This window comes from Herpailurus yagouaroundi, unplaced genomic scaffold (assembly GCF_014898765.1).
Source record: "Herpailurus yagouaroundi ecotype Mexico unplaced genomic scaffold, PumYag 183, whole genome shotgun sequence".
Classification (NCBI taxonomy): Eukaryota; Metazoa; Chordata; class Mammalia; order Carnivora; family Felidae; genus Herpailurus; species Herpailurus yagouaroundi.
Genome location: NW_024412414.1, coordinates 14034876 through 14044685, shown reverse-complemented (window position 1 = coordinate 14044685; position 9810 = coordinate 14034876). Strand labels below are relative to the sequence as shown.

Below are 9810 nucleotides of genomic sequence, written 5' to 3'. Positions count from 1 at the left end.
AAGAGATCCTGAGCTTGTTAATGGTAGAGCAGAGATTAGAAATGAGACCGATTAACTTCTTTCTGTTTTTAAATGTTTATTTATTCACTTTGAGAGAGTACATGCATGCATATATAAATATATGTATGTAACATGTAAAATATGATAAATGCAAAGTAATCTAAAATCATGTAAGATAATGCCATGTTAAGGTGATATAAGCTATTAGTTAAAAGTTTGGGTTTTAGGGCACCTGGGCGGCTCACTCAGTTAAGCATCTGACTTCAGCTCAGGTCATGATCTCGCAGTTCGTGAGTTTGAGACCCACGTCAGGCCGTGTGCTGACAGCTCAGAGCCTGGAGCCTGCTTCATATTCTGTGTTTCCCTCTCTCTCTGCTCTTCCCCTGTTCACGCTCTGTCTTTCTCTCTCTATCTCTCTCAAATAAACATACATTAAAAAAAAAAATTAAAACAAAAATTTTAGGTTCTAGGACAGGAGCAATGTGACCTTAAATTTCAGCTTAACTACTCATAGGCTGTGTGGTTTTAGTAAATTACTTCGCCCCTCTATGCCTCAGTGTTCTTGTCTATTTAATGGGAGAAATGCTCGTACCTATCACAGAGGGCTGTTGCGAGGAAAAGCCTAGAAATCCCTAGTCCCTGATTCATAGTAGGTCCTTACTAAGTCCTGACTTCATGCGTGAGGGAGTGATTAGCAGCATCGCTGGGTAGGAACTAAATGGTCCTGAGGACCTAGAGAAAGGAGAGATTAAGTCATTGTAAATCAGCCAAGGTAGCACAAGAAGACAAAGTGTTTGAAATGGCCCTTGCAGGCTCAGGAGGATCTTGCCAGGCACTTAGAGAGGAGAAGCTCACCCCGGGTCGGTGCAGTGGCAGGAGCAGTTCTGTTTGTGGTGGTGGTGCTTCTGTCAGATGACTATTGTGCTTTGAGCACATCTGCCTTCTTTCCCCTCAGACAGCTAGGACCTGCCATGCATCTGCTTCTGCTGTTACTCCTGGAACACCAGCTTCCTCGGGACCCACTGGGCCACTCAGGGTGACAGCCACATATTGCTAATCCTTCCTGAGGACTTTGTGAGTACTTCTATGAATAGCTTGCACTTTTTTGCCAACAGCCTTTGTTTACCGAAGCCCCAGAAACTGGCGAGGGAGACGTATTAATGATGAGGGCCTCGTTTCTATTGTATTTTACTGAAATTCCATTTCAGCTGCAGAAATGCCAGATGCCTTCCAGTGAAACATAATTTCTTGAAGTACACATATTAAAGGACATCATATTTCATCTTGCCATGCCTGTGGTTTATCCAAACAAAGGAAATGGGTTGTTACTAAGGAAAGCATAACTCAAAATTCCAATTATGACTGTTAAATCACATGTGAAATTACTTTTAATAATTAAAAATAGCTCTCTCCACTCTGCAGTCCTAGCCCGATATTATGTCTGGTGCCATTTTAAGGAAAGCTAATAATCCCTAGGAAATCCCAGTGACCTTAATTGTCTTCATATCCACCCTTCAGTGACCTTTATCGCTTAGATGGTGAAAATCTAAAATAAATGATACTAATATATCTGATGTGCAACTGCATCAAGTTCATTCGTTTTGTGCATTTGTTATGTTTCCATGACACTATTTCCTCTGAAGAGGTGAACATGCTTTGTAGAGAGTATTTATTATATCTCTTTCTTAAATTCAAATTTGAAAGCAGCGAGAGGAAAATGTCAACGAGGAGATCGTCATTTGGGGAAGAAGTGAAAACCACACAAGGAAAAGAAACTGAAAAGAAGCGGAGCTAAAGAAGACAATCAGTCATTATAAACTCCCCTGGCCAAAGGCCAGTGTTGCATAAAAACGGGTAAGAGAGCAGCCAAACCTATTTCCAGAAGCAACAAATTCAACATTTGTGGAATAGTTCCTTTGACAAAAGATCCTAAGGTTCTAAGAGAGCCCGTAGGTAGCACCAAGGCCGGACTACCTCCTGGCTGTTTATCATAGGAGCCGGTTTTTATGTCTATATCTCCTATCCAGGAATATTCTTAGAGTCAACCCCATAACTGGTTCTCTAGGGACTGCACATGAAGTGTACGCATGCCAAATTTCTTCTTTCTCATGCTTCAAATAAGTGGTGTCACTTTCATACCATTACAGGCTACATTTCCATCATTTTTCCTCAACAACACTGCAAGAGCTGCTCTTCTGTCTATTCATGTAATTAGTCATTCGCTTATTCATTCAACAAACACTTCCTGGGTGTATATTATGTGCTTGGACTGTATTTGTTTGCTTGTTTTTTAAATGCCTGTTTTGGAGAGACAGAGTACAGGTTGGGTAGGGGCAGAGAGAGGGGGGGCGGGCAGAGGATCTGAAGCAGGCCCTGCGCTGACAGCACAGAGCCCGATCTGGAGCTCAAACTCATGAACTGTAAGATCGTGACCTAGCCGAAGTCGGAGGCTCAACCGACTGGGCCACCCAGGAGCCCCTGTATTTGCTTTTTTGTTTTCAGCTGCGAAGTTTGAGAGTCACTTGGTATGCAGCGGCAGATAGCTAATAACACCCATGCTGTGCTAACTGCGAGGCCCTGTTCTTGAGAAAGAATCTCTCACGTAGTAGACAATCAACATTTGTTGGATATATTAATAGATGGAAAGGTGGTGGAGAAAAACTCCTTAATTTTATTTAAAGCCATTTACAACTAAGAGTAGCTATAGTTTCACTGCAAGATTAAAAATAGAACCAATTACTAAAAAAATTACTTTACAAACTATGGCTACCATGTAATCGATATCACATACATGAATACTTAATTCAGCCTGCGCCTTCTTTCCTATTTAAGTCCCAAGATTCTTTGGCTTAGCAAAGGCAATGAGCAGGAGGGAATTTGTCTAATTCTCTCTTAAAGATCTTTAACTTCTATTTGCAGGTGTTTTTGCCTTCTAATCTTTGTCTCTGTTGTTTCCACAGCCTTTGTCACGATAACAGATGTACTTTTTGTATTCTTTCAAACCCAGCCATTTTGGTTAAGAAGGAAAAAGATTTAAATCAAATTGTGGTTCATTTGTGGTACTCTCCACAGACATTTATAACTGACAACTGAATGCATCAGTTGCTTTAAATAGCCTGACTCTATAGTCATTCATAACAAAAACAAAGGGGCTGACTGATGAACAGTTCTCTGGAGTTGGAGGAAGGTTGGTATACTTTAGATTTCCAATTTAAAGTTTCACAGAAATCTCTGAAACGTGTTTGTATTATAGATCCTGGTTCAAATTTTATAGCTGAGGGCAACTTTTGACCCAACTGGTTGACTCTGACTTTTTTCAATATGTTTTTCCTCTGTGAACATCTTTGATGACTTTTCAGACATTTGCTTCTGTCTACCAAAGGCTCATTTTTATTAACAGTGATAAGTAGCCTCCATTTTATCTGCATGAATTTTATGATAGGCAAAGACACAATAAACCTTGTTTGAAATGTGTTTCATGTAGGAAGAATATACTTACTCTTTGTAACCACGTGGGCCTTTAGCTGCCAGTTTGCAATGGGGAGACACTTTGAAAAATGTACGTTATTTTGTCTTAATGATATTTTATGCTCATGATTCTCATTTTTGTGTAGATAAAACAGGGCATCATTAAGAGCAGCACCATTGTGATATCTTGCAGTGTTGAATTCTATGAGCAGGATATGTTTAAGCCTCAGTAGTTTTTGACCATGAATTCACATTTAAAAGAAAATACATTCAGGGTTAGGAAAACAGCAGGTGCAAAAGGAGTTGTAACTATCTCTTTTTACTAGGAAGGAAAAATAAAATTGGCAGGAATAGACTTGTTCATCTTCTGCACTTCTATTCTTCATGATAATTATATGACCAAGCAATACACATTAGCTATGGCAGTTGGGGGTCTCAAATTATATAGCATTATTGGCACCATCCCACAAATAGAAAGCAGAACTGGAAAAAAACAGAGGCATTAGATTTATTTATCATTGATGAGATGTAGCAATGTGAGATTAGCATTCTGCAGTGCACAGTGGCATTAAATTCTATGTAGCACAGGGTTTCCTAATGGCAGCACTATTGACATTTTGGGCTGGATGATTCTTTGTTGTGGGGACCTGACGTGTTCAGTGTAGGATATATGTGCAGCAGTATCCCTGGCCTGTACCCACTAGACACCAGTGGCATCAACCCAGCCCTGACAATCAAAACTGTGTCTAGTCCTTGCCAAGTGTCCTCTGATGGGCAAATGAGCCCTTGCTCCCTGCCCTGAAAACCGATACTTCAGAGGGGTACTTCAGAGTAAAAATGCAAGATACAGGCAAGCTTAAGACCTACACTATGTCTATCAGAAATAACCCCCTGAAAGGGCACCCAGTAGCTTGACCAGGCGGAAGCAGAGACTCACACAGCTGGAAGAGGCTGTGGGAGATAGGTAAGCCATCTTTATGTATTGAATCGGACCCTGAGAACCTGGAAGGGTGTAGATTGGCTCAACGCCACACAGCTGGTTTGGGACAGGCCTGAAACTTGATGTTTTCCTATACTGTCTTTTCTTCCTATCTGAACCTAACTCAGCCTCGATAAAGCTTGGATTCAAATATTAATTTTGGGCTTGCCTCTTAATGAACTGGGTTTGCTTTGTCTTAATCCATGGGAATGACCAGTGGTGCTGTAAAGAAAAAATGTTACCCCTACCTAGGAAAATTGTCTACCCCTTCACTGGAGTGAATAATGAGGGATCTTGAGGTTTAATTTTGTGTTTTCTCTGTTAAATCATTCCTATAACTATGCTAATGATGTAAGTTTAAAGACTAAAACTTTGAAGTGCAGCCTATTCAATATGAGTATACAGAATACAGCCTTATTGCCTGGGTTCAATCACTCACTCTCTATGTGCCCGTGGACCCATTAGATAACTTCTCTAAGCCTGAGTTTTTGTATTTGGGCAGGGGATGGCCAGAGGGGATAATTGAACGTAACTCATAAGGTTGACATGGAGACGAAAAGCAATGACAGGCGTAAAGAAGTTGAGCATATCTTCTAGTATACAGAAAGCGTTGCCTAAATACAAGTGCTGTTATTGTTGCTATTGCTGTTATTAGTAGCCCTAGTGTTGAATCAAATGATTTCCGGGGCGCCCAGGTGGCTCGGTCAGTTCAGCGTCTGACTTCATCTCAGGTCATGATCTCGCGGTTCGTGAGCTCAAGCCCCGTGTCAGGCTCTGTGCTGAGAGCTCAGAGCCTGGAGCCTGCTTCGAGTTCTCTCTCTCTCTCTCTCTCTCTCTCTCTCACTCTTTCTCTGCCCTTCCCCTGCTCATGCTCTGTCTCTCTCTCTGTCTCAAAAATAAATAAACATTAAAAAATAAAATAAATCGGGGCGCCTGGGTGGCGCAGTCGGTTAAGCGTCCGACTTCAGCCAGGTCACGATCTCGCGGTCCGTGAGTTCGAGCCCCGCGTCGGGCTCTGGGCTGATGGCTCAGAGCCTGGAGCCTGTTTCCGATTCTGTGTCTCCCTCTCTCTCTGCCCTTCCCCCGTTCATGCTCTGTCTCTCTCTGTCCCAAAAATAAATAAACTTGAAAAAAAAAATTTAAAAAAAATAATAATAAAATAAATCAAATATTTCCAAATAAGCTAACTGTGCATGGAGAGATGTGAGTGCTATTCTTTGTAAAGCATACATCAGAAAGAGTAACTGGGAAATAAAGGTGTGTGAGTGAGTAGGGAGAGTGCTCAGTCCTGGCAGGACTGAGAAAAGCTGTGTGGAAATGTCCAAGAAATCCTATTCTGAGAAAAGGGTTTTAAGATAACAAGAAATCTTCAGAATTATCACAGTTTAAAATAGAATTTTCAAAGTTAGCTTTATTTTGATGCTGAAATAAGACAAGTTAACATAAGTCTGTATGTTTGAATGTGATTTGTTTTTGTTTTTGTTTTTAATTTTATCTACTGAGTGACTCCTATATGCCAGGCATTCTCGTCTCCACGGCTCACAGTCTTCACCAAGTGAAGTTAGTAACAAGACTCAAACACAATGCAAACCGCCTATTATCTTTCCCCTCATCATTTCAATAACCAAGAGACTCTGGGCTGTTAATGAAATATAATAAAGGATTCCAACATAAATTGTGGTTGGAAAAGAGATGGGAAAATGTCATGCCTTCTCTGAATACTTTGAAATGAAAAAGTAAATCGTATACACTTTGGAATAATTTCAGAAGTTTCTTGTTACCTCAGACCATTTCTGGTCATTAAAAAAGACAATATTGTTGGCTCCAGTTAGTCTGTTGGCACTGTGTTTGTGGGGATATCTAGGCATGTAATTTGGTTGTGTTACTTATTAGGCTTTATTGGTATCCATTTGAGTTTTCTTGGCTTTTTTGGGAAAGTTTTGTTTTTGTGTGTAAAATATACACCCAATGTTTTTATTTTGGTGCCTCAGCAGGTCTTAAGGATGCCTTGACACTGTATTGTAAGAACCTAAAATGCTTCGCTGCTCTTATATATACAACGGTGAGGAATACATTATTTAATATTATTTTTAATCAAAAAATTTTTGATGTTTATTTTTGAGAGACAGACAGATAGACAGACTGTGAGCAGGGGAGGGGCAGGAAGAGAGGGAGACACAGAATCTGAAGTGGGCTCTAGGCTCTGAGCTGTTAGCTCAGAGCCTGACGTGAGGCTCAAACTCACAACCGTGAGATCATGGCCTGAGCCGAAGTTGGACGCTTGACAGACTGAGCCACCCAGTGGCTCACCCACATGTAAAGCCACCTACTTTACATGTATGTCCCTATTTTTAATTTGAAAAAAGGAAAAAATGGAATATTCACCATGGTATTGAAATGAGCAACAAGTGAAATCCTGCTGTTCACTAAGCAAAATGTCCTACTTCTCTGCATAATAAATAGCAAATCCTCATTGTTTGTCCTCTGGTTGCTCATTGTCCTGATAAATTCTCATGTGGAAATAAATTAATTCATGCCCCCCTTTAAAGGAGACAGTAGAAGGGAATAAAAAGAGCGCTGGATTGAAGTTAAAGGAGCCTGATCTAACATATTTACTGGCTGTGTGAACTTGGATAAGACAGGGTTTGAGTCTGTAAAATGGAATTAAAACTATCTATCCTGCCTCCTTCTGAGAGTCACATTGACAATCAGATGAGATAACATATGGGGACTATGTTGTAAAATGAGCAGCATGATGGGAGGGTGAAGCATTACCAGGAGGGACGAGGGACATCGACACTGCGCCTATCACCAGGGTTCAGGCATGTCTGAGCATGACTGCTGAATGGTGGAGCCGTTCTCCCTGGAGTCTGTTTGCCTAAGAGACCTGGTGCCTGCTTCAATAGAAGTCATAATAAGAGAAGCCTGTGGCAGCCATGACATTCTGGAGCCAGTTTCAAAACAAAACAAAACAAAACAAAACAAAAACATCAACCAAAAAACAGTTTTGCTCTCTTGAGAAAGCATATGAGTGTGAAACCAGTACAGGAGCTGTGCTTAGATTTCTCTTCTGGCTCTTCCTCTTTGACCTCTTGTGTAAGTCACATGGAAGGAGGGTCAGGGGAACTCTAAGGAAAAATGAACAGATCCTACAGGATATTTGGAGAAGCAGCAGGTCTTGGAGACAGTTTATATGGAGTGAAACTCTTCAAGTAGGAAGAGGCATTCTCCCCATGTGCTGTGAACAGAACATCATTCACCTTTGACAACTCAGATGATGCGACAATTCATCATTGACATGGCAAATACCTGGCATTGCAGACATTCCAAGGTCATTACTAAAAAGTGGTGAGCATCTGTGCCCGGCTCTGGCAGCCACCAAACCTATTTCAGGTGGCACAGCTCCCAATTACCAGGGGCTGCCGATCTCCCAGCAACTACCCTTTGTGTAGCCCTGGTACCCATGTCTGGGCTCTCGGTGGCTATCTCTCTCCTATGTGAGCCTCTTCCTTCTTCTTGTAGTCTGTTTTCTAGGTTTGATAACTGATTCAGGCAGACAGTAAAATTTGCCTTACTCTAAAATTAAATTTTATCTAATTTAAAATATTGAATGGGGGGGTGCCTGGTGGCTCAGTGGGGTAAGCCTCTGACTCTTCATTGTGGCTCAGTCATGATCTCACAGTTCTTGAGTTCAAGCCCTGCTTCAGGCTGTGCACTGACAACACAGAGCCTGCTTCGGATTCTCTCTCTCTCTCTCTCTCTCTCTCTCTCTCTCTCTCTCTCTCTCTCCCTCCCCTACTCGTGAGCACGCGTGATCTCTCTCTCTCTCAAAATAAATCAATAAGCTTAAAAAAAAAAACCCATAAAATATTGAATGAAGAGACAGATTGAAAGTCACCAAATACTCCTCACCTAATTATCCCAGTTCTAGAGACAGTCCAGAGAATTGGCCCTGAAATTGTCTGGTTGTGCTTCAGTTCTTGCTCTTACTGAAGATGCTTTGCCTGGTGATTCTTTTGATTCCCAATACAATGTTAGTATTCTCTTAATACTTTCTGCTGAAAAGAACAAATTTCTTTTTTTTTTTATGTTTATTTATTTTGAAGAGAGACAGAGACACAGTGACAGAGCATGAGTGGGGGAGGGGGAGAGAGTGAGGGAGACACAGATCTGAAGCAGGCTCCAGGCTCCAAGCTGTCAGCACAGAGCCCAACGTAGGGCTCGAACTCACAGACCAAAAGATCATGACCTGAGCTGAAGTTGGACACTTAACTGGCTGAGGAGCCCAGAGAAGAACTAATTTTTGTTGTTTCAAACCAAATGAAGTTTAACAAGTAATTGGATAAAGAGGTGATAGGGCTTAGACTTTAGCAAGTGAGAGGAAAAGCTAGTATAATATAAGTTATTTGGTCAAACATTATTCTGGATGCTTCCGTGAAGGTACTTTTTGGATGAGATTGACATTTAAAATGGTGATCTTTGAGTAAAGCAGATGACCCTCCCTAATGTGAGTGGGCCTTGTCTATTCAGGTGAAGGCCCAAGAGAACAAACAATGACCTCCGCGAGCAAAACGGAATTCTGCTAGCAGAACACTTTTGGGCTCGGACTGCAACTCTTCCCCAGATCTCCAGTTGCCCACCTACTCTTCACACTGTACTTGGAACCCCACAATCGCATAAGCCAATTCCTTAAAATAAAACTGTCTTTGTACACATCTTGTTGGTTCTGTTTCTTTGGAGAACGCTGACTAATACATGCACTGTTACCTCACTTTGTGGCATAGATATCAAGCCCCTCTGAATTAACAGTTCTCACTCTTACTGCTGTAAGGTAGGTAAGGATCAGCTGATGCCAAAGAGTAAGAATATTAAAAAATAAATTGGAGATTTTTAAAAAATCCTCAGCCTCCCTTATCTCTACAGCAGACTGGGATGTGAATTGTTTATTAATGTCTATATTAGTTTCCTATTTTTGCTGTAGCAAATTACCATAAATGTATTGGTTTAAAACAACACAAATGTATTATCACTGCTCTAGAGAGCAAAAGTCTAAAATGAGTTGGCAGAGCTGTGTTTCTTCTGGAAGTTCTAGGGGAGAATCTGTTGCCTTGTCTTTCTGCTTCTAAAGGCTCCCTGCATCCCTTGGTTCATGGCTTCTTTCCACAATGACTCCAACCTCACCTGTGTCATCACATCTCCTTTTGATTCTGACACCTGCCTCTTATGAGGACCCTGTGATTACGTTGGATTCACGTGGATAATCCAGGAGAATCTCCTCAGCTCAGGATCTTTAATTTCAACATGTTTGCTAAGTTCCATGTGCCATATATGGTAACTTATTCACAGGTACTGGGGATTGGGAC

The 9810-nt window shown here is 41.2% G+C and overlaps 1 long non-coding RNA gene across 1 annotated transcript; it reads left to right on the top strand.

Annotated features, from left to right (window-relative positions):
- The first annotated feature begins 655 nt into the window (after positions 1-655).
- Positions 656-9162, top strand: LOC121041348 (uncharacterized). Its single transcript, XR_005795697.1, has 3 exons — positions 656-1074; positions 1705-1854; positions 8978-9162. It is a non-coding gene; the product is annotated as an uncharacterized LOC121041348 (long non-coding RNA).
- The last annotated feature ends 648 nt before the right edge of the window (positions 9163-9810 follow it).